Source organism: Danio rerio, chromosome 9, assembly GCF_049306965.1.
Source record: "Danio rerio strain Tuebingen ecotype United States chromosome 9, GRCz12tu, whole genome shotgun sequence".
Lineage (NCBI taxonomy): Eukaryota > Metazoa > Chordata > Actinopteri > Cypriniformes > Danionidae > Danio > Danio rerio.
Window position 1 is genome coordinate 39,435,293 of NC_133184.1, and position 26,402 is coordinate 39,461,694.

A 26,402-nucleotide genomic window follows, 5' to 3' on the forward strand; every position below is an offset into this window, starting at 1 on the left:
ATTTGAAAAATACCTCAATAACTTTTACAAATAAAAGGGACCAATGTTTTTTTTAAATCCCAGCATTCTTCAAAATATAAAATTTTAGGTTTAGAGGGACATAGCGGTGAGCAAATGACAAAATGATTATTTTCATTCATTTATTTATTTTCTTTTTTGCTTAGACCCTTTCTTAATTCGGGTTGGCCACAGCAGAATGAACCGCCAACTTATCCAGCACATGTTTTACGCCGCGGATACCCTTCCAGCTGCAACCCATCTTTGGAAAACATCCATACACACTCACACACAATGACAATTTAGCCTACCCAATTCACCTGTACCGTATGTCTTTGGACTGTGGGGGAAACCAGAGCACCCGGAGGAAACCCACGCAAACGCAGGGAAAACATGCAAACCGAGACTCAAACCAGCAAACTTCTTGCTGTGAGGCGACAGCACTACCTACTGCGCCGGCCAAAATGATCATTTTAAACATTGAAACGTATATGTGTCTTTGTATTTCTGCTAATGTAGCAAAATAAAAATATATACTTTATTTTATTGCTGGCAATGACAGAATCTTTTAAATTATGCCATAGATCTATAGTCATTTGATACTGTAGATGCAACAAAAAACCATGAGAGCTACATTTACAGTTAAATTACAGTATATTTACCACAGACCTCTTAAAAATTAATTGAAAAACCACATAATAAAAGTTTTTTTTTCTATAAACGTTTAGTTTTTACTTTGTCATAATTATCTTTATACATCTTTTTTACAATATTATACATATTTAGATGCTATTATTTATAACTTGCAAGTACTTGTACAAAAAGAGTGATCATCAGTTCCAAACACAGATATAGAAATTATTGATAAGAAAAACAACAGCAGTGGAACTGGATCGGTATCAATCTCTGAAACTTGTATCTGGATCGGTATCAAACTCTTGACTTGCAAAAAAAGATGATGGTGTATTGGTGCATCCCTAGAACAGTCCTTACAAACCTTTAAGATCAGGTTTATGATTTTAAAAACATACATATCTACCAATAATATCAGGCTAGAGTACCCTGAGGGACTGGTTTACCAGTTCAATATAGAGTTCAATATGGTCTTAATAATGATCTGAATAAAATGCAACTCACATTGATCAATTGATTCAATTGCTAATATAGTGAGTGTTTGATCTCAAAATTATCAAACATAATTTAAAACTTTTTTCATTTGTATTTGTTGCATTATTTTCAATCAGAAAAAAACAACAACAATACCAAGATGATTCTGAAGATCCTACAAATGTATTATTTACACTCACCATATTGATTTGCTTTTTCAAATTGGATGCATTGGTTGTACTCTAGGGACACATTGCCTGGATTCATGGATCGACTAAACCTGTTATGAAGCACTCTTCCAGAAGGTCGTCTACCCACCTCCATGCGAGCCTTTGTACTTTAAAATGTGTTGGCATGCAGGTCCGTATCCCTCTTCAAAACCTGTAAAACTTTAAAAACTCTCCTCTTGGGAACCTTTCAATGGGGCCCTTGTCCAAGACCTAGCACTCTACTGTTAGAAGGGGAGGTCTGGAAGAAAACATATTTACTTTAAAACTTCAAACATTTTGTTAACCTGATTTACACAAGTGTGCTGGTGTGGCACTTCCATCATGCTGTAGGATGTTTCTGTGCTTACCACGGTTCCTTGAGGCAAGAAGCACATCAGGGTGTTAAGGCGAGTTGTGCTTTTAGTTGCAACTCAGCGAGCTATTATTTGTCGGTACTGTATGTAAAATTTACTCTAAAGTATAGATCTAAACACATCTGGCATCTTGTGCAGGATTACTGACAAGGTCACTAAGTTTAGTTCCATTTTAATCAACATACTCTGGTATTTTTGACATTGTTTGTTTAGATTACACATGCTGTATACTTGAGGTGTGCCTGAAGCTGAATACATTATGCTTTCAGTGCAACTTCCAACACAAAAACTTTGAAAGAGACACGTAGGAAACATTTGGGCTAGTCCAATACAGTGGTTTTCAGTCTCAAAGGTAATTTTGAGTGCAGAACATCTTCGGTACTGTGTTGCAGTGTAAAATCTGGAGGGGGAAAAGCGTTGCAAGCTGTGGTAGGGATAGACAAATCTAATATTCGTTATTGTTAAGAATGAAGTTCTATACATTTTTCTATATGGGGAAAAAAATATCTGTTTTAATATACTTACTGTTTAAGTCCAGTCAACCCACATTTTTATTTTAATACAGAAATAACTACAGATATGGCCCATTTCCACTTTGTGATACGGTACGGTATGCTTTATATGCCCATTTCCACTGTCAAAAGGTACCTAAAAGGCAACCGTATTGTACCACTTTTTGGGTACCCTTTCCAAAGGGTACCTAGCATGACAAAAGGATACCAAAAAGCAGAGCCAGACGTGCAGCTGAATGCTATTGGTTTACAGAGAAGCGACAGAGCGTACACAAGCCAGAAGAATGAAAACAAAGGAAGCTCCATTTTTAAATACACAGCCGAGACATTACATCGTAATACTATATACATATAATAGCGAGCCATGGTCGACCCGACTGTACAAAAACCTTGTCTATGTCTTGATGAACAGCCACAAAGCCAAAAAAACCAAAACCTGCCGTGTCCTGTTGTTGTTTATTGAGGTCGTCTAAAAGCGCGAGTGGTTTCACTTTCTCCAGAGTGCTCGCTGCACATCTATATTTGAAATGACGAATTTCTTCAGCTGATGATAATAACATGCACGTAATTATTCAAGTGCTTCTGACATCCTTTCAGAAAAGGACAAACAAAAGAGTGAAGCACGGAAAAACAAAGAAGAAGCCGAAAAAAAACAAAGGACCAAATTATACTTTCAGCAGCCTAAAAAATGAACAAACTGCAATGTTTAACTATTATCATTACCTTTTGGACTATTATGAACTCGGAATGATGGAATTACTTTCTAACAACATGTTGCAAGTGTTGCTGAAGATTAAAGATACAAATGAGAGGTTTGCACTGACTGTAGGCTACATGTTTTTGAATCAAAATAAGGACTAAATGTATGTTGTGTGTTTTTCTGTAATTAGTAACATATCTGAGACTGTAAGGGGCTGTATGTGTTCATATATGTTGCATTTATTTATTTTATATAACTGCAGATGCTAGAGAAGGCTACTTATCATTGATCTGCAGTTATAATCAAATCATGTTCCTAAAAAGAAAAGAAATGAACAATTATACACAAGTATTTATGCGTTTAAAGCATCTGTTTTGTGAGAAGTGCTTCTCAGATCATATGTGAACAACCCGTACAGCTTTACTTTGACATTTCCTTGAGCGAGAATGTCGTTGACTGAAACTTTCTGTCGTACACCACCATTGGTACCCTTTTAGCAGTGGAAACGCAAGCCTGATAAAGGTGACCTTTACCGTATTGTACAATTCAGTGGAAACGGGCCAATAGAAACCATCATTATACTTTCACCCACTCACAATCCTTCGGTTTAGTCCCTGATTGATTTATCAGGGGTCGCTACAGCAGAATGAACCACCAATTTTATACAGCGGAAGCTTAACCACATAACTTGAATATGAAACAGTTAGCAATTCGACACAACATTTAATAAAGCTAAATGTGGATTTATATACATGCTAGGAATGTGCTATATCGATGACAAATGTTCTCTTGATATTCCTTCAAATTTTTAGAAACCATATTTTGAAAAACTAAACCATATTTTTACAATTGTGTAGACGTGCTGGTACCTTGGCTGTTTTATGTCTGTCATGGATAAAACATGATTTCACACTTTGATATTTGTGTGTGCAGTGTTAAATCTTTATTATATTTTATAAACATTAAAACAAAACCCATATTATCATATGTTTACTTTAATACCTGAAGTCATTCTAACCTGCATTCTTATAGGCTATATAACAAAGTGAATGCTTTTGAACTCTTAACATGCACTTTTGTTTATTTATTTATTTATTTTTTATATAAAATTTGGTGAATTATTGTCAAAATTAATGACATACACAACGCCAAAGTGCACATATTTACAACCACAATGTCAACGTATGGTATACACTAAATATCACACAAGCATTGTGCAAGCCGAAAAAGCTGTGAAGGAATACTAAAGGAATTTTCATATGGGTCACATGAAAAAAAGACAAATGTCTGAGAAGCACTGTGAGCTGCTCTTGACTAATGGTAAAACAAGGACGAAGCCATCCATCTATGTTTATAGATTTTGCACTGAAATCCCCATTACAGGTTATCTGAAACGAATTAAGAAAAGCCATTTAGCAAAAAACCATCCCAGCTCAAGGATAATATTCAGATCCTGACATTACTCATTACTCTGCAAGGACACAGACTTGGAAATTGGAAAAGTGGGGGACAGGGTCACCTTTTAGTCATGTGTCCGCATCAGCCACAACTGTAATTTCAGCAAGAAAAATGATCTGCAGCAGATCTAGCTGAGCGGTAACCACCTTTCACGATGCAACAATACATATTTCACATAAATATAATTTATACTGTGGTTATGCGACCTCAATACAAAGCAGAGATAGCTACTTCAATAAAGATGAATGAATTCAAAATTCTTTTGAATGAGATCTTTTAAAGGAATCACTTGTTCACAGAACCACTCTGAACAATCTAGCTCAGACACAAGTCAAACTGATCCTGCTTTATTCATCAATTTGTGATTAGATCTTTTAAAACAATCATTTAAGAGTTCACAAAATGACTCTGGATGATTTAGCTTACAAAATGAGCATTAATTCTTTCATAAATGAGACTGATATCTTGTAAATCTCTGGATAAAGCCAAAACTAACCTATACACTGTACTGTAGGAGGTGAAAAGCAGTATATGACAAGTAGTATGTCCTAATTTACAGAGTACACTACCTGACAAAAGTCTTACTGCCTATCCAAGTTTTAGAAATAACAAATAATAACTTGACCTCTAGCTGATCATTTGGTATCAGAAGGGGTTTGTATGAAAGGCAAAGGCCTCTAGATTACGCTTATTTTACCAAAATAAAATGTGATCATGCCTTGATTTTTAATTATTTAATTAGGACAGTAAAGTCTGACTTTGCTTAGACAAAAGTCTTGTAACTTAACAGAAATAATGTACAGTATAGAATATAAAGTCATGGTGCAGTGGAAAAAGCATAAATATTGTGTATGACTCCCATGAACTTGGACGACTGCATCCATGCATCTCTGCGATGACACAAATAACTCATTAATAAAGTCATCTGGAATGGCAAAAAAAGCGTTCTTGCAGGACTCCCAGAGTTGATCAAGATTATGTGGATTCATCTTCAATCCCTCCTCCATTTTACCCTAGATATGCTCAAGGTTGTTCATGTCTGATGACTGGGCTGGCCAATCCTGGAGCACCATGACCTTTTTTGCTTTCAGGAACTTTGATGTGGAGGCTGAAGTATGAGAAAGAGTGCTATCCTGCTGAAGAATTTGCCCTCTTCTGTGGTTTGTAATGTAATGGGCAGCACCAATGTCTTGAAACCTCAGACTGTTGATGTTGACATCGACTCTGCAGATCTCTCGCAAGCCCCCATACTGAATGTAACCCCAGACCATGAAATTTCCTTCACCAAACTTGACTGGTTTCTGTGAAAATCTTGGCTCCATGTAGGTTCCAATAGGTCTTCTGCAGTGTTTGTGATGATTGGGATGCAGTTCAGCAGATAATTCATCTGAAAAATCTACCTCTGCCACTTTTCCAAATGATCAACTAGAAGTCAAGCTATCATCTGTTGATCTTACAACTGGGATCGACAACAAGACTTACTTTTGTCATGTAGTGTATGCAAAAATTACCTAGAAGATGGCAAGATTTGAATGTATGTATGTACAGTATATGATGAACACTTTACAATCAAAAGGACAAAAGAGAGGATTTTGAATGGCAGTGAAGTAACTGACACAAGTCAAATTATAAGAACAGCATTGCAGTACACCAGATTCATATACAAACATAAATTCTACAGTATACATTTGTTTTGTTTTTTTACATAATAAAAATTTAATTGCATGGATAAATAAATATGACACAAGAAGGGAAAAAATATATAACGAGATGGTTGCTGCAAGTCTCTGTCAAGGATTCATTTAATTATTCATTCAAACGATTTGTTCTCAATATAAAATTTCCTATACTTTCAGTGACATTAAATATTGAGGAAAAAAATATATGTACATATTTTACATGCATAAATATTTTACATTGATTTACTGTCATTTATCTGTAAGTAAATGCTCTAAATGATTAAATGATAATGTTCAATAAAAAACAATTTTTGGAAGACAAGTTAACAGTAGTTCAGAAAAAAAACTATAAAAATAACATGCACTGTAAAAAGTTCCACAAAATTCCTTCATGTTTCCCAAAACAAATCAATTAAACTAATGTAATTACTATTACAAATTTAGTTGGATTGAATATAAAACGGGGCGACCAGGTGCTCTGTTTTCCCCCACAGTCCAAAGACATGCATTACAGTGGTTGTGTGTGAATGAGGGGGTATGAATGTTTCCCAGTGCTGGGTTGCACCTGGAAAGGTATCCGCTGCGTAAAACATATGCTGGATAAGTTGGTGGCTTATTCCGCTGTGGCGACCCCTGATGAATGTAATGACGTAGAGAAGGGGCCTTATTAGGATTTGAACTTGTAAGCAGTACAAACCAGATAAAAGGGTGAACGCACTTTGCTTCAGGGTCTCACTCTGCAGAAACTGTCGTTGCTGTATGACTGTGACCTTCTTTATAAAGAATAAAACTTTGAAAAGACATCCCGGGTAAGAATTTGTCTTCTTGACCACTGAGAGAGCCTCTTTAAAGAAAAATTTCCACTACATGAATAAAACGACTAAGCCGAAGGAAAATGAATGAATGAATGAATAAGAAACAATTAAGGTGTCCCAAAAAAACTTAAGAATTCTGTTGTTTCAACTCAATTTAAATAAGTAGTTTAAACAAGCATCAAAAGTATTTTGCGTGTGATTTTAAAGTGCTCTCTTAATTATTTTCACAACTGTAGAACATACAGTACTTTAATCAGAAAATATGATTTTGCACACATCCACTGACTAATTTATCATCCATCCCACACAAACACTGCATTAGTGCTTGTTTCAGATAACAAAAATGTTCCTAAAATTACACATCAGCCTTTCCACCACTGAGCCTTCTCCCTCAATGTAATTTCCAGAAAACTAGCATCAAAAGCTGAGCCCGTATATTAAACTCACCAGTATAAGTCATAAATCTGCATAAACAAATGTGTTTATTCATTGATGATGAGTGCAGGATGAGATTAGCATTACTCGTGGAGACACGGCGGTCCCAGGATGCTCTGTGTTGATCTGAACCGGACATTAATCACTGTCAAACAGGGTTCTGTCTGTTCATGTGTTTGAGGCAAACAATTGTGCCTCAACCGAGAGCTACTTCTTATCGCTATAGAAACACCAGCCAACCACGATACATACAGGCAAGACCAGAAAATTAGTACTTTGCAGTGAATGTACAGAAAGGGTGCTATTTTGAAGTCCAAAGGATACATATGCACTCAAAAAATAGTTCTATAATCTACGGTTTTGTCTACACCCAATGAGGCTTTTTGTGAATTATTGGAGTAATTTCTAATAGACTGTAAAAACTTAGTGAACTGTTTTGTTGTTGTTTTTTTGGGGGGTAAAATGAGATGGCATTGTTCTTCACAGTTCATTAATCAGACATTAAAGTCCATGTGAAATCGACGTTTTTTAAATGTTAATATCAGTATGTTAGTCTTAAGGATATCTATAAGCTAGTGTACTCTAAAACAGTGACAATATTAGCATTTCGAAGATATAAACGAAGCCTGGTACCGGTCTGTGGATTAGTTGGTACCGGGCAGCACAAGAAATCATTAATAAATTCTGTTTTATTTATTATCTAAGTCTCAACGATCTTTTATTTTGAAAAATGTCTTATTTAAAAAAAATTTTTGTAATCTCTTGCTCACATCTCGGTCACTTATGTGCCCAAATTTAACCCACAAGCAGCAAAATGAGTAAGAAACAGACGTCTATGGAAAGTTTGCTAAGGGAAAAAGGCCCAGTAAAGGACCCATGAACTGGGCTTGTCATGGTATAGACTGATTTCATGCGGCCGCCATTTTAAAAAGCGAAATTGAGGCTGCGGTGGAAATAAACCCGGAAATATCATTGGGAGTTACATAGGAACGTTGTGTACCTGGCTGTATGTCTTATCAGCGAAGAGAAATCGACACAAATTTATAATTTCACCGACCCGAAGGTCCATTCTAAATGAATAGTGAAAATTAAAAGGGATATCAGAGCTCATTTTCAGCTAAGTTAAGGGAAATAGCACTAGTTTAGCTAACGTTTTCTTTCCAAAACACACAATTAAGATGACATTTATTAAACTCAAGTTAATGAACTGACTCTTTCACTATATTACTTGTCACAATACTGAATTAAAAGAAAAACCGTCAATTTCCTGCTTACATTTAAGGCACTGTTGATGGCTTTCTTAAAACAGTGCTGATTTGCCATTGTGCTCACATGCTCAACAGAAATGATTGTGATTGGCCGATCAGTTCACCCTCCGCTGTTTACTGAGTACAAACACAGATGAGCAATCTGCTCGATGACTCGACTGATCTTCACAGCTGCTTTGCGCTCCAGTGTCCATGTATCTGTGTTTGCACTTAGTGAAGAGCAGTAAACTGTTGAGCACTGGTAATCTCTATGGTAAATCAGCACTGCTCAGTGGCGCTTGAATGTTAGTGGGAAATGGATGTTTTTAAAACTTTAGTACCTGGACAACACTATTACAGACAACACAAGGGTGTGCAACAGAGGACTGCAGTGTTTTATCACTCACCGGTTTACATTGGCTGAAGCAGGAAAGCCGCTGTCAGTGAACATGTCAAACCAACAATCAAAGATCACCGATTTTAGCCTAGAATTTCAGGAATCTTTAAGATTTCCCAAATTTGTCTCAGATGACAAAATCGTGGCTGAAATCTCACAGTGTGAGCAGGGCTTAAAGTAGTTCAAGAGTCACATAAATATAGGCTATGTCATGTATTTCCCAGCCTGATCTCACACGGAAACGTAACTATTTTACGTTGTGTCAGTGTAGTGGTTAATTCCTACAAATTCAGTCGCATGAAAATGGACAATTTAAAAAGGAGGTGAGGCACCCAACCCCACCCTTAAACCCAAACATCATTAGATGATAAGCAAATTGTACTAAATATAACAAATGAGATCTTATGAATTCATACAAATTAGCCACTAAATACAAAAAGGTTACTAATTGCCATGAGATTATTATTTTCCTGATAAATACAAATAAAGCACTAAGCCAATGGAGATCTCTCTCAGTTTTCACCATGTACAGTATATGAATTATTTTTAGCACATTCATACTATTCACTAACATTTCAGTTACTTTTGAATGGAAGTTCAAGCACAACTCGTGTACTGTAATGCCGAAAATGTCATGTGCAGAAAAAGATGTAACTCTTTAAATTTGTGTTACACTAAATTATTTTTTTGACTTAATGCATGTCTCACTTTTTCCCACAGCTATGGAACTGGTCTGATCTTATCTTCTTCCCCTCAAGAGGGCAATTTATAGACCTTTATGGGGTGTAAGACATATTGGATCAACATCTAGAAGAAAGGCAAGGCTCCAAGGGGAAGATCACTTCAGGTCAGACAGATAAGAGGCTCGATCCATGGCATGATTCTTGAATGCACCTGATAAGTGACTCTGGTGGCTGTTTTTTTGTGTGTGTGTGTGTGTGTGTGTGTGTGTATGTGTGTATGTGTGTTTTTGAGGCCTTTTGTTCATTCGTCATGCTGTATTGAAAAGTGACTGAAAGCAAAGGGCAATTAATATCTCATTTTACAGCCCGAGTTTACATGCCCTGTCATTCTGGATCTAAAAGGCATTCCATTCACATCTACATTTTAGAAATGTGCTGGGCTATTGTGGCCTTTTCGAATTACCTATCAAAATTCAATATCAGAGTTCATACACTTCTGAAAATGACTGTCAGCCAGAGGATGAAAGAAAGAATTGTCAAACTAAATAATAACCCGTCTTTTTATTGAGCTGAGTTGAATTGATTTCTCTGTTGCTTTTTGAGGTTGTTAAAAAAAAGAAAGAGAAAAAAAAAACAGGTGCGCAAACAGCAGATTAAAGATTTCGATGGACGGTAAGTGTGAGAGAGCAGAAAGCAGAAATGTTATATCTACACAGTGGGGGCTTTATACATGCATCCATAATTTGAGCAATTTAAATCAATCTTGCTTCTCACAGCTCAGATGTAATATAACATATAATTCAGAAACTCATCATTTACACAAATTTAACTACAGCAAATCTATTTCTTTGAAAATGTTGTTAGGAATGCTACACTAATAAACAAGATTTTACAACACTGAGACATTGGAGACACATCTAAATATTGTGAATATTAATTAAACAAGTTACATTAAAAAGCATTAAGTAAAGGTATATATTTTCAATCAAAGCACTGTTTATCTGTCATTAAAATAATAGGAATTTTGATTAGAATAAAGACCTAAAATTATTATATTAATAGAAGTCATCATTATTTATTTGAAACCATTTAACAGAATATTTTTTAACATTAATTTTTTTCTTTCAGATTTCACGTGACATTTTACATTAGTTTGCATGTGAAACTCTCAAAACATTTATTTATTTTTTTTTTTTTGTTCAACCTTATTTAAAATAAACTAAATCCACACAATTCATTTTTTGGGGGGGACAAGTAAATTGTTTTATGCTCAATTCACTTTAATTTATAAAAACAATTAAATCAATTGATTTTTGTTGGGCAGATTTGGCATGTTCCTTTAAAATTAGTTATAGTTACTAGTTACTTCTCACAAACTCCTGATCATTGGTGTGTGTGACCAAAGACATGTATCTTTGTAAATGAGGAAAAGTGCAACGGTCAATATTGTGAATAACGTCCCACCTACTAGTACAGGAGCCAATCATCGATCGCTATATGGTGAATAAAGCCTGCAATCATCGATTGCTATAGACTGAAAATACTCCATGGAAAGGGTTTGAACCAGACGTGAGTTTCTGCAGACTTTGTGTGATTTGGATGTTTAGAAATTAAATTAAAGACACAGTTGTTGTTTAATTTTATTTGTGATTTCTAATATGAAATTCAATGGTAAGCTTGGCAAGCAGTTTTGGAGAATTTGATTTTCCACATTCAGACAGAATGTCCAAGCATACTGCCCAAGAGGTGTTTCAAAGATGGTCGCCGAGTAAAATGACTTGCCTTAAAGAGACTTTGGTGCGAACACCCGCTCTTCTCTGCCTCTGATTGGCAAACGATGGAAATGTACTCTATCTAAGCCAATATTCCCATTCTCAGTTACACCGCATTCACAGACACACCAATCATCATTACTGGTTGGTCATATGTTCTGCCCCAGTCCCAAACACACACACACACTCAGCCATCCACCCCAGAGAACGAGTGGTTCTATGGCTGAGAGAGATGCAGCTTGCATGAAAACCACTTCAGTGTTCTTAAATATAGTAGCGTACATGTTATTGTCAGTAACAGCGTTGTAATAGGGAAAACAGCTACTTGTTACTAATAAGTTTTGCCGTTAGTAGCACCATTTATTTGTTGTGCCAATATTCCCATCACTAGTCAAAAACAGAAATGGAAAAAATGATGATTTTTTTTTTTAAAGAGCCATTTAATGGAATATATATATATATATATATATATATATATATATATATATATATATATATATATATATATATATATATGAACTACAGTGAATCTACTGAAAGACAAGAACGGTTTGATCCACATTTTTACTTTAACGTAAAAAAAATTTACATTTGACATCTCAAAATCCCGACTTTATAACTTGCAAATAGTTTTTTATAACATTATCTTACAGATACTGCTTTTATTCTTCAGAAATGGGCTTCCATGTCTGTAGGGTGACACAGATCATTTGACTGCAATTTGCTCATTCACCTGTTTCCAACAGAATGAAATCAGTGGTATCATGATGAGATGTTTTACCTTGTGAAAAAGATATAGGGCAGAACGTGAACATTTTAGGAGAGATAGCAAAATGTCTCGGACCTGGGGGTATTACATCACTAGAATAGGGGACAATGTTCCCACCATGCTCCACAAAAGCACTAACACCCATCTCCCATAGTTGTGCAGGGTCACCCATTTCACTGAATAGGCCCCCTTTCTCCAGCTTTTGGGGGCTTCACCAACAACACCATCAATGGGAATAGTGTTCCTCCCCCACAATGGCCAAATCAACTGTGGGAGCATTTTGGTCTCTACCCTTTTCCCCGTCTCCTCATTGAAGCCTCCTTCGACCTAACAATACCAAAGAAAAGATGCATGCCTTCACGTCCGCTTACATACAACTGCATCCCTCCCTTGACAGCAAGGCGGAGAGAAACAGCTTCACAAATATTAAAATGACAATTCAACTTTCTTTGAGCTTTGACTTGAGCTCTCAAACTTCAAGCATTTGCAATTCGACACTCGTCTGATTGAATCCTGGAGTTAAGAATCATCCGTTTAATTCAGTCCGCTTGAAAAAGAAGTTAAGATGTCCTTTTTTCCATTATCACCAATTGAAACTAGGACTGCTCTATATATTGTTTCAGCATCGATATCGTAATGTGCGAATGTGCAATAGTCACATCGCAGGGTCTGCCGAGTTGAGTTGAGACTATAATTAACCAGAAAACACAGTTCAGGACAAAGTTTATACTAAAAGAATTTATGTTTTTTTTTTTTAAGTTCTGTGATTATAGACAATTTCATGTGTCGAATTCACTGTCAATTATAATATTTGTAAACAAAAAATTAATGAAGACTATAGCAGTCATCAATTGAGGAGGATCAAAAATAATTAATTGATGTCTTTAGGCAAGAACTGATATTGCTGAATAGTTTTGGGACAACTATGATGAAATATTTGATCCACAAATTTAATTTTACATTTGATTTTGTATTTTTTTTTTGTGAACCTCAATACTGTTAGACTCTCCAGAAAAGCACAAAGAACTGTTTATTTCACGGTCATCTTTGTTCTATTTTATTAATTTATGCTTGTAATTTGTTTATTATATTTTATGTAGATTCACTTCTCAATCAATGTAAAATTATGTAAGAAGTCATCTTGTGAAATTATATTCATATTTAATATTTACATTGAAAAACAAAATAGCGCAATTTTAGTTTTTCCAATACCTAATTAAAACGGTCCTGAAAAAAAAATGTAAATAATAAAAATTGTCCTTTGAATATGATTGGATTGCTAGAAGTTGGGCATTGCAAACAAAATGAAAAAAGACTTGAACTTCATCTCTGAAAACTGGACTGACTATAGAAATAAAGAAGAATAGAATAGGATAGAGAAAGGACAAAAACAGGGCAGAATGTAACCAGTTGTGAAGTGAAGTCGTTTTGAAGGGTGGGGTATGGCATTTAATTAAAGATTATGAGCAAAAAATATTTTTTACAAAGCAACGATGTGCACCGACAAATTATTTATAACAAGCAGTACTACCTGTATATATAAAAATACGAAGAGTAAATGAAGAGCTCAGATCCAAACACTTCTAAATGTCATCTGAAATTTTCTTCTAAAACAAGCATTTTTCTTATCTTCTATGTTTGTTGTCAGTTATTCCACTTTAAAGCTAAGAAAAAGAACTTATTATTTGCTATGAAAGTAAAATTTCTGTGTGTATGAGGGCAAATAAATTTTTACAAAGTAATGAAGTCCACTGCTACATCGTTTATAACAAGTAGGGCTGGGTGATATGGCAAAAATGCAATATCGATAATTATTTTCCATATTGAATAACAATAAATATTTCAATGCAAGTTTGTAATGCATCCAGATTTAAAAGAACCCCAACAATGACTGAAGCCACAAAAATGAGAGGGTTCATTAAATGGCATAACATATTTTCGGCCAATACATTTTTGATAGCCAAAAATTTGACACATTAAAAGCAACACACTTTTAAATTCCCATTGCTGCGAATTTCTGCTGTGTGATTGGCTCTTAGATCAATATAGAGTAAAAAAAAATAGTCCAGAGCTTATTTCACTTTAAAGCCAATGAAAAGAACTTATCTGTCAATATAAAAGTAAAATTACTAAGCCAACACACAAGAGGCTGAGGAAATTTTAGAAGAAAATATCAAACAGCATTTAGAGGTTTATGCATCTAAATTCTTCAAATTTAGATTTCATTGCTCGACTTCAGGGGAAACTTCAGCCTGCTCAGAAACAAGATTTCTCAATTGCAAATAAAAGATGCAGATTTAAAAAGTATAGTGTTTGATTAATTAGAACCCACAGACGCGTCTCGCTTGATTTGTGTAAAAACATCTCCATGACAACATTGAACATAATTGTCGGTTTCCAAGCTTTAATGGTTTGTTGTATTTGAGTTGCCGTCTGTCTGCAAGACATTCTGCAAAGAAAAACAACAAACGCGCTGACAAGATAAGACTCCAGACAAATTGAGCGCCTTCAATCACATCAAGTATTAATTAGGACTGCAGACAGCAAGCAGCTCAGCCGTATCACAGATCGCATTTCACAGACTGAGAAGCGCGCAGTCATCCGTCCACACCAGGTTTCTGACATCGTGATACGGGCAGTTGTGCATCTGAGAACAATATACAGTTGAAGTCAAAATGATCAGACAGCTAGTGAATTTTTTTTAAATAATTCCGAAAATTAAGCTTAACAGAGCAAGGAATTTTCACAGTATTTCCTATAATGTTTTTTTCTTCTGGAGAAAGTCTTATTTATTTTATTTCGGCTAGAATAAAAGCATTTTTAAAATAAAAAAAAAAATTTTAAGGTCTACAGAAAAAAACATTGTTATACAATCACTTACATACCCTAACTTGTCTAGTTAACCTAATTAACCTACACTGTAAAGCCTGATAAGTTAATTCAAACTGTATGAGGAAACCAATTACGGCAAACCATTTAAATAATGAAAACAAATTGTTTAAGTACTGTAAACTTTATATATATTATGAATCTTGTACACACATTTTATTTGTGTTCATATCATTAAACATTTAGGGTGCTTTTACATCTGTGGTTTGGTTCGTTTGGTCCGGACCAAGGGCAACAAATGATACATTGAGCATTTTTCTGCCGTTTTTGGGTCCTTTTCATACCACACTGATTGCTTTGGTCCAAACCAGTTAAACAGAACCAAAATGCAGTCATGTGACAAAATCCACATCACTTATTGGCCAGATGTTGTTGAACGTATTTCCTGCTTTTCAATTGGTCAGAATTAATGTGCGGAAAATGCCAATGGAACACCTGCAAGTAAACAAACCGGCAGACACAAAATATTGCTTTTTACTATGGAGGGATGACTGCGCTGGCTGATTGTATCCCTGCTCATAGTATACTATATAATTTATATACATCACTTTAGACAAACTATACATTTCAAGAATAAAGCGCTGCTGCAGCAGGAAAGCAAATGTTTTAATGCATTGCCAACGGCGAAGGCGCTTTACACATCACTTCAGGAGGAGGCATGAATTAATTTAGGTTAACTGTGACATGGTCATCTTCCGGAAAAATTACCAACGATAGATCAGGCAATGTTTCTGTTTCTTTCTTTCTCTCGGTCTCTCTCTCTCTCTCTCTCTGTTGAAAATTGATGGTACAGCACTGTCAACAAATATTTTTTCTCCCCATCCCAAAAACGCACAGCACATCAGACTACGGCAGCTGAATTAGTCCATAAAGGTGCAGTACTTTTTGAGGTTAGGGCTGTTCTAGTTCAGATCATGTTCTCACCACAAACTAACAGCTCCAGGGTTTGTTTGAAAATGTATCGAGACCACCTTTTTCAAAGAGGTCTCAGTACGCTTTTTTGGTCCGCTTTTGGTGCGCACTCGAGTGTGATTGCTACGTACATTTACACCAACTAAGAGGGAAAACGAACTTTTGTGCGATTCAATTGAACTAAGTAAGGCAGGTGTGAAAATACCCTTAGAGTAGTAGTAACTTAAACATTTTAAGTTGTTATCAGTTATGGGTTCAGTTAAACAAATAAATTAAGTCCAAACGACTATGTAACTACTCAAACAGTTTGGAATTGCTTGAAGCATTAGAATTACATTAACAGAAAAAATGAATTAATTAATTCATAACTCATTCTGTTTGAGTTCTGCTTAATATAATCATATAAATACATATAACACTCTTTTTCATTAAGTTAAAGTAAATTTATTTTATTATGAGTCAAATTTTTTGTGATTTTCACTCATAGGTTTTACAGTGTAGTTAAGCCTTTAAATTGCACTTTAAGCTGAATGTGAAACATCTCTAGTAAAATATTATGCCCTGACATAATGGCAAAGAAATCAGTTATTAGAAATTAGTTATTAAAACTATTATGTTTAGAAATCCGTTTAAAAAAATCTTTCCATTAAACAGAAATTGGGGGAGGGGAGGGGGAATACAAGGGGACTAATAATACTGACTTCAACTGTACATCCTTGCTTTATCAGAAGGAAACAGAGCAAGATGATAACGCATCAATGCATTTTTTTTAGTTGAGCCCCAGTTGAATCGTTCAGGGAATACGTTTAATTCAATACACTCTGCCATCCCTCCCCCATTGACAAACAAAAGATAGCAGGACGTTTCTACAATATTCTTGAGAAGCTGCCAAGGGCCACAAAACTACTGTTCCACCCCTTGATAGCAGGAATAATAACGAAGAGATTCATGAAAAGCAACAATTCACACCATTTGGGGATCAAAATAGAGGACATTACAAAAACCTCTACTCCCTTTCAGCGACAGCCTGGGAACGCCATAAGATAATGTTTCCTTTTTCAAAACCATTGATGCCACAGGTTCAGGATGTGTCACGTTTCCGGCTGACAAGTCACTGAGGATAAACGATGTTAATTTTTAATATAAAGCCTATTATCTTGATTATAATTAATACACTGTTAACACACAACACCAACAAGAAGCAATACATATTAAAGGAATAGTTAACCAAACATCGAAATTGTATCATCATTTACTCACTTGTGCACTTACATTTACTTTTTACATTTACAAGTGTAAGCAAACGTGCACTTACATTTTCTGACAATGTAAGTAAACGTGCCCCTACATTTCCTGATAATGTAAGTGCTCTTGTTCCAAACCTATTTCAGTTTCTTTCTTCAAAGGATTTTATTTGGTACTGCCAGTGTCTATCAGTTTTTTAACATTCTTCAAATTATCTCTGTTCAACAGAGAAAAGGAACTCAAGAGTTTGGAATCATTATTTTTCTCAGTAGAAAGTATTTGATTTAATTTAAACCATACAAAAATCTAAAAAAAAAAAGGCCATAAAGAGCAGATCAGGGTGACCTTTGCAGTGAGATATGTCAAGTCTCTATCTCTGTTGTTAAGTATAATACAAAAACTTAAAAGAATTTCACATTTTAGTCTAGCTCTTATCTAATTAAATGTTATGAGAGTCACTTTTAATGAAATGGCATACAGAAATGTCCTTATTACCTAATATTGCATTGATATGTCAGTCTGAAAACATCCATGTAAACAGCAAACAAAAATGTGACCATGGCCTATGATTGGATTCTTTAATTATCCATTACAGAGATTTTGAGGCGCTTTCTGCATGACAGTCATTTTACACATGCAGTATGTGGGAGGCAGATACCTACAGTAAAAACACTGCCATTGAAACAAACCATACCAAGTTTAATAGCAAAACATTCAGCTTCATAACGATGAAATATGCTCGTCATTCCAAGCAAGAATGCATTACATTAACTCGATTCATAGTTCTAGAAAAGAAAAGAAAAGGTAAACACTATGATGTGCATTACATAACTTTAATATTACTAAATGAATCTGGATGCATTAAATGTATGATTGCATCCATTTTTATAGTTTCTTTTCTATTATCATTTTACTTTGATATGTGTTGTTGTCATACCTGTACTCTTGATCAGACACAGTTGATCATATGCATTTGATTATATACAGTACATTGAATCATGTTATGTAATTGCTGTGTGTTGCTGAAAATGTAAAAAAAGAACTTATGAGAACAATGATAAAATTGTTATTGAGGAAAAACATCATATGATACAAGTAAGTGTTTGTACATGGCCAATAATCTATATACTTGAAGGCATATGATTGTTTAAGGAAGGGAGGAACACAGGAGGGAGAAAATTTCTACCAAAAACAAGTTGGGAAACATTGGTGGATATTCAGCTGATACTAACTAAACATGGTACTAGTAACATGATTTAAGAGCAGAACGCAGACTCTGAACAGACTCAAAAAATGAAAGATAAAAAAAAAAATAATTTGCCATGGCAATTAAAGGTTAAGCAGACAATGATTTTGCTCAATATATGAAATTGAGATAGACGGACGGACGGACGGACGGACGGACGGACGGACGGACGGACGGACAGACAGAGAGACAGACAGACAGACAGACAGACAGATAGATAGATAGATAGATTGTAATCTAATTTATTATTATTATTATTATTATTATTATTATTATTGTAGTTTTTAATTATCATTTTAATTAATATTTTTGTACTACTATTACTAATATTTACTATCATTACTATGTTTATGCACAATTTTTAATAAATATACATGTATGTTCTTTTTTAATGTAAACTTTATAACTGCTTTGGCAATACGTGTTGTTACATGTTGTTACAGTACATTTGTCATGCCAATAAAGCAGTTAAAGAGCCCATATTATGGGTTTTTGAAAATTCCCCTCCATGTAGTGTGTAACACAGCTCTAAGTGAAGTGAAGTATCCAGCTAAGGCTTAAATCTTTAAGAGTACAGTGTTTAAAACGGTTGATTCATCTAAAAAAAGAGTCGACTCATAGTGCTTCAAACGAGTCGCCTTGATACCGAGTCATTAGGTGTTTCTTTTTTTTACGAATGAAACCAAGTTATTCACGTGCACGCACAAACCCGGGAGATTTCAAACCTGAGGCCCCGCCATCTGACGCAGAAACCCAGACACACACACACACACACACACACACACACACACACAAACATGCCGGTTGATTGAAGTCACACTGCAGATGGATATATTGAGTCTCTACCCAAAGATGAAACCTCAGCATTATAACCAAGCAGTTGGAAACTACTGGAAACTTCTGCAAACTACATGCTACAAAGAATACTTCATCTGCGTTTGTTAAAGGAAGAATCAGTAAAGAGTAACTTACTGCTGGACGTCAGGATGGGTTTCTTCCTCCATTTCTCAAGTGTAAGTACGTGCGATTAAAGTTGCCTCGTTTACTGTAGCTTGCAAATGTATTTAGTTGTGATTTGTTACTTGTAACCGCGTGTACTGTATCAGGTTAACTGGCTTTATTCTCTTATCGCGTGCAAAGTCACGTTAAAAACGCGACGTGTGTGTGTGTGCGCTTGCGATGTCGTCCGGAGGTATGTGTGTGTGTTTGTGTGTGTGTGCGCGCGTTGTCGTCCGGAGGTGTGTGTGTGTGTGTGTGTGTGTGTGTGTGCGCGCGCGCAAGGACGAGGGCAATGTGTGTGTGTGTGTGTGTGTGTGTGTCTGTGTGTCTGTGTGTGTGTGTCTGTGTCTGTGTCTGTGAAAAGAGCAGAGTGGAACAAGTTATGTGATCTCCTCGACAGTTTTTGCCCAATAAAATAGTCAGTCGTCTGAATTTTCAAGTCCATCGACTGTATTTACATTGACCCACTGGCAGCTAAAATCCACGCCTACACTATCGAGCGTGTATAAACTGTGATTACTTTTATATTGCTGATTAGCTGTTTGGCTTTTCACTCTGACTGAAGGCAGTCGACCAATCGCAACAGGCTGTCATCGGTCCAATCAGCGCAGATTAGCTTCGCGCTAAGGAGGGGTTTGGGAACGAATGAATCACTGGACGATTCATACGGGAGTCGCTGGGATAATTAGGTAAAAATAAATGCAGATTATAAGACCATGAAAGTGTTTTATGACCTTGCATGCATATTAGACTGTTGTTGGAGACCCTTGCAACCAAGATATGACCCTATTTCATGTATAATATGGGCTCTTTAATGAATTGACTTGAATTGAAATTGTCCAGAAAATGTATCCATTCAAGTTGAATTCATTGATGGGGGTTTAAACTATTGCCATCTGATAATCCAACTCTTGACAGGAAATGTCAACTAAAAATGATTTTATAAAAACAAACCAAGGCTGAAGGTCAAAATATAAGGTTGAGACAATCAATAGAGATAATTTGATTCATGATAATGATTAATGTACAATTAAGCAGGAGTCCCAGACTGGCACTCTTCATTTTCAAAGTTTCAAACTTTGTTTCAAACTTTTCTTTTGAATGTGTCTGTGTGTATTTTTTTAATTTACACACAAAAAAATCTAAGTATCAGTCAAGTGTCAATGGCAGTTACCTTAAACCCTTCTAAAGTGCTTTGAAACACAGCCGTGTGTCTTACAAAAAGCGAATTTCAACTGCAAGCCTGACTTAAGCTTCCCATCCATGAGTAAAAGATGCCATTTCTACCCTGAAAGCTAAAAATGAGGTTTTAAAGATGTTGACTCATGAATGGCTCCTAGAAACTCGAGCACAGCGCGCATATGCACTTTAGCTGAAGTATATTTGCAGACCGGCTCTTATGGAAGATATCATTAGGATAATTCAGCGAGATGAATTCTGAATGCCTTGGGGAGATGTAATATTCAGCATGAAGAAGTGCTAGAACAGAAAAAGCTTCTACTGAGATTAATGAGGGTTTAAAACTGTATTATGAGCGCTGACAGCTTTTCAGAGAGAAATTTATACATTTATATGACTGTACATGTCTAGCGTTCTGTCATCATTTGTGAGACCTTATGATAAAAGATTTGATGACCGTTAACAAGCTCAAGCATCCCACTAACCCTAAAACAGGGTAGAAAGTACACTTGACATTGACACTCTATTGCATGCAGTCATATCTACTGCCAGTCAGATCAAATTCTTCCCCATTAAACTTTTATCCACACTGTCCCACTCCACATCAGAAATAATTCACATGGCACATCTTATGTATGCACCCCTAAAACTTTGATAAGGGCTACTAAGTCATCGCTTCCAGACTGCTAAAAAATTATTAATGCTGATATCAAATGCAAATGATCAGATTGCCTTCCATTTTGGGGTTTTGTTACTGTGAGCATGCAAACAACATCCATATGAGGCTACTACTTAATCGCTTTCAAACTGACAAGGGATCTCATAAGATCATTACACATGAAAACCTGCTTTACATTTGAAAAGAGAGGCCTCGTGCGCTATGAAAACACATGAATTAACTGACACATGTGGCGGTGGTGATGGTGGGGGGACTTGTATGAATATTAATAATCCTACACAAAAGCCTTTAGTGGACCAGTAAACAAGCAGACTCTTTAGTTAAGAGACCGCCTCAGACACACATAGACATACACAATAGCTCCAGACTTCCTTCATCATATGAGTGATGACAATCTGCTGTGGAGTGTCAGACCCCAGAGAGTGAGGCACACTATAAGAAGGAGACCCTTGAGGTTTCGCTTGACGTTGAAAACGCAGTCAGAACCTATAGAAATCCTGATCAACAACCTGACCGGTGAGCTTCGGTAATAAACAACTGAGATGCTTGATCCTGAAGTCTGGGCTAAACAAACCCAGCATATACAGGCTTTTCCTAGAGACATCAATATAAACATTGCGGTGAGTGGTGTTTGGGTAAGAATAAGTGGACAGGCGGTGCTTGACTAGAATGAGTAAGCTTTGGTAAATAAATACATTTGCCAACTTGCCTGAGGATAGTCATAACTAGACACAGTCAACCAGACTTCAACTATTCTACACTTAAATGAAAGACAATGGGATCTTGAGCTATATTAATGAGAAAATATTTTAAAAAAAATATCCACAATCAAGGACTGTAAACGAAAAACAAGGCTTCAAAGCAAGCTGCACAATTGTTTCCATTTATATCAAAGCAAATTTTTTTTTAGAGAATACTAATTTAAAGGTAAGCTCAGCCCAAGTTGCATAATGAGGCATTGCCAAGATCTTAAAGGGATAGTTCCACCAAAAATGGAAATTCTTTCATAAGATTTTCATCCTTCACTTGTTCAAATCTATTCTTTAAATACAAATTTCTTTTCTTCAGCATTTTTGTTTTTAAAAGATGTATTAATAGACATCTAAACATAGTCGTCTTGACTAAAAAAGGATACATTTGGGCTGTTCCTGAAAACCTAAAAAAACGTCAAAGAATAGACCAAAACTAGACAAGTCATCAAATAAACAGAAATGAATGACTACACATATAAAGTCTGTCTAATATTTTTATTTGATGACTGGTCTAGTTTTGGGCTATTCTTAGATGTCTATGAGATTTACACTGACATCCCAAGTTTAGCCTTGTTTTAGCCAAGCTCTCATCATTTAGATGTCTATTAGATGTCAATTAACAACAAAATTGCTGAGTAGTTGGCCCCCATTGACTTTATTTGTACTTTCTATAAGTATTTTTTCCTGTGAAGTCGAAGAGTGCCAGCAACCATTCATTTTACTGCAGCTTATTTTTCAGGGGTCGTCACAGCGCAATAAACCGCCAATTATTCCAGCATATGTTTTATGAATGCCCATATGTGAGGCGACAATGTCAGCAACTAGCATACTTCAAAATATCTCCTTTAGTGTTCAACTAAAAAAAGAAACTCATAACGGTTTAAAACCACATAACAGAGAATACTTTTTTTTTTTTTTTTTTTAATTTAAAAAAAAAAGATTTTGGTGCAGAAAAAACAAACATAAAGCGCTCTGGGGTAGGCTCAAATGTATGGTCGGTGCTCTTTGGGTAAGGGATTCATCAAAACAGCAACAAGAATCAGTCCCAGGCACTCAAATAAAGTGAAAAATTAAAAAGCCTTTATTCACATGGCTAAATCTCTAAAAACCTACATGTTTCGGCAGAAGTCTGCCTTCATCAGGGTAACCATTTTTTGGTGAACTAACCCTTTAAGATGATCACTACTAGTTCACCTCTTTGTTCTATTTTTGGTTCAAATTAAGTATTCACATCCTTCACGATATCATACTTGAGAAGCAAATTAAGCTATTATGTTTCACTGCCTGATAATTTGATGCATTTTCCCTCATCAGCCACCACTTTGTAGAAATCTCAAATTAAATGTTTTATTTTTAAATGTTTTTTGGTAAAAGTTCACTTTCGCATGATCATTGAGAGGAATCAGACATTGTGGGTCACATTCAAAGGACAGACACTGACACATTTCAACACACAAGCATAAAAACCAAATTCCTAGAACGCTTTGTAGCAACTGTGTGCAAGCTCAGTTAATTCACAAACCAACAAACTGCGCGAGTCATACAAGCAAATGTAATGTTAATTATTAAACTGAACAAAATCTCCAACTTTCAAAGCACTCAGAAATGTGAACATTGTAGAGGCAGTGAGTTAATCTGTAAAATTAATAATAGATTTGCAAACCGAAATCTTCTCTTAGTGAATTTTTAAACATTAAAAAAAGTGAAGACGCATACTAAATTGTCCAGTTGTATCCCTGAATGATGATGTGAGTTTCTATGGCAATTCCGTTCAACTCCGTTCAGCAGGAATGACCAGCAATGGCAACATTTTTCACAATCACAACAGAAAAATTACAGATATACACTGTGATCCTCCTAATATGACGTCCAAAAATAATAACGGTTCCCAGAACTCAACAAGAATAACAACAGCTTGACATTCTCTATACACATGGATCTATAATGAAGGTCCACAGCAGGCTTCATTCCCTCCAATGGAAAGCATATTTAAACAGTCTGAATTGTTCATCCTTTTTATATTGAAAAAACATGCCATTCATCATATAGAAAACCAGTTTCAGCAGCAGCTTTGGTGTCTATTTATGTAATTGCATTTGAATGGAAGGAAAATCTAACATGCAGAGTGATGTAATGAAAATCACGGATCCTTTATGGTGGAATTAAGAGGCTAAGTTTTGAATCTGTACATTTTAATTTGAATTTCATCATTGTTTTGAAGCATGTGAATAAGCAAACATAAGGACAACACATTCATAATTATGAACTTTAAATCCACTTCACTTTTTTATAAAGTACTGAGGGATACATGAAGGTGCTCCACAGGATGATCAGCCTAACAGCGAACCTTGATGTTGTCCTGGGAGAGTTTGTGAGTTTGATCTATTAAAGCTCTTTGATTGCAGCTTAAAAGAACATCAAATGCATCTATAATTTTCCCTACTTACCCAACAATGTGAAATGTAAAGATTGGAACAGATTTGGCCGACTCAATCGTTTGCTTTTCAGAGTTTGAACAGACTTGTTGACGTTAAACTCAGATGAACCAAAGGGCCCTGATTAGCTGCTTCAGGTATGTTTGATTGCAGTTAAAGCTCCACGGGAAGGCAGATTTCCAGGATTTAGCGCCGCTGACTTAAACTGTGCCAGGCCAACAGGTGATTTTCCCTCTCTAGCTCAGGCGTTTGTGTATTATCTGCCATCTGTAATCATAGAGTGCGCTTAGCCTACAAGACTCGACACTGCCCCCTACCGTTTCTGACCAGCGGTGCAGTGCATGTCCAATACACCTGTTCTCCAGTTCGCGAAGACAAATCAAGCATCACAAACCAATGCAAGCAACAATTTCAACACAAACCCATATATATGAAATAACAAGTGAATTTAAAATGTCAGAACAACTGGATGAAAAAATTACAAAGCACAAAACTCATTACAAATATAGGAGGCTGAGAATAGACAAGTGATTTGCTACATAGACAATTAAAAATAAAATGTTCTATTATTATTATTATTATTATTATTATTATTATTATTATTATTATTATCGTTCCAGCGCCCTCACATATGACCTATATCAAAGAACTGTCATCAGATAGGATATTGCTTTGTTTGGGTTGCCTACTCGTTCTCATTGCTGACCATTGTATGTATCTCTAGGCTACTATTATTGGATATACCTTTTTATTGTACGCAGTCTCAGTTTTCCAGCCTGTTTTTGCTGCGAAAGTTAAAGAAAAGCGCTGTATATAATACATTTGTTGTTGCTGTTTGTTGAAACATCAACAGATTCCGTCATTCACATGGTTCTCTGACAGCTGACTGCCAGAATCGTTCACTCACAAACATACTGACTGAATGACCACCAAATACTGGTATGGTATTCAGATCCTAATAAACAGCGAACAGCTTGTCTTTTAACGCTAATAAAGTTTCACGAAAACACAAAGACAAATAGGTGACAGATGGATGCAAAATCCCTCCACCTTTACTAGGAGACTTATTTAAATATCTTTCGCAAAAGTAGGTTATTATCGATGATATTGTAGAGTATTTATCAAAGTAAATAAATGAGGAGAAACCTTCAAATGCCAAAGGAAGATAAAGGACGGTGTAAAACAGCGTGTTTTCCTCGGAGCTTGTGAAACCTTTCGATTCCAAAGCAAAATTCCTCGGATCCTGAACAGAACGTGAGCAGCGAGTAAATTCAGTGTCAGGATAAAAGAATACTATGGTGAATCCTGTTCATATAACAGCTAATAATAGCTTTATTAAAATGAGAGCAGAACACTAAAGACCAGAGATTTTTCAATGAGGGTTTTGTCATCACCACAAAGAAAGAAAATACACCCATAAACGAGAATTTGTTATATAAAGAAGTCTTAAATTATTCTAAAATACTTCTGTAATATTGTTACACATTTCTCGTTTAGCCAAATCCAACCCGCTGACAAATGTTTATTAAATATATGCTTTGCAATTTTGAAAATGTAAGGATTTAAAAAGAAAAGAAATTCAAATTCACAAATATTTACACATTTATTTTGTTCCCACAATAAAAAACCCCATATAAATTCGCTTAGAAATGTTAATAATGCAATCTAGCCACACAACTTTGGACCACAAAAGTTCTGAAAGTACTTCAGTCTCATCCTACTCGGAGAACATCAGAGGCGGTTTCTATAAATAACTCCATCTAAAGGTGAGGCAGTGGTATCCAAAAAGAGTATTTTACCTTCTGATGTTCTTCCTCTGAAGTCAAATCTGTCGTACGTAAAACGCAACGCATAAACCGCAATCTCCGCTTGGTGTAGTTCTCCTGTGCAGTATCCCTTTTCTGTGAATGAC

At 35.6% G+C, this 26,402-nt stretch overlaps 1 protein-coding gene across 3 annotated transcripts in view; it reads right to left on the reverse strand.

Annotated features, from left to right (window-relative positions):
- The window catches only part of sema5ba (sema domain, seven thrombospondin repeats (type 1 and type 1-like), transmembrane domain (TM) and short cytoplasmic domain, (semaphorin) 5Ba), a 273,644-nt gene extending 247,242 nt beyond the window's left edge, over positions 1-26,402 (reverse strand). For 2 of the 3 annotated variants that reach the window (XM_005167866.6, XM_679287.8), the window contains exon 1: positions 26,290-26,402. The gene's annotated coding sequence lies outside the window, so the exon portion shown is untranslated. Of the gene's footprint in view, positions 1-24,502; positions 24,738-26,289 lie in introns of those variants that run through there. The other variant, XM_073912922.1, reaches the window with a different exon arrangement.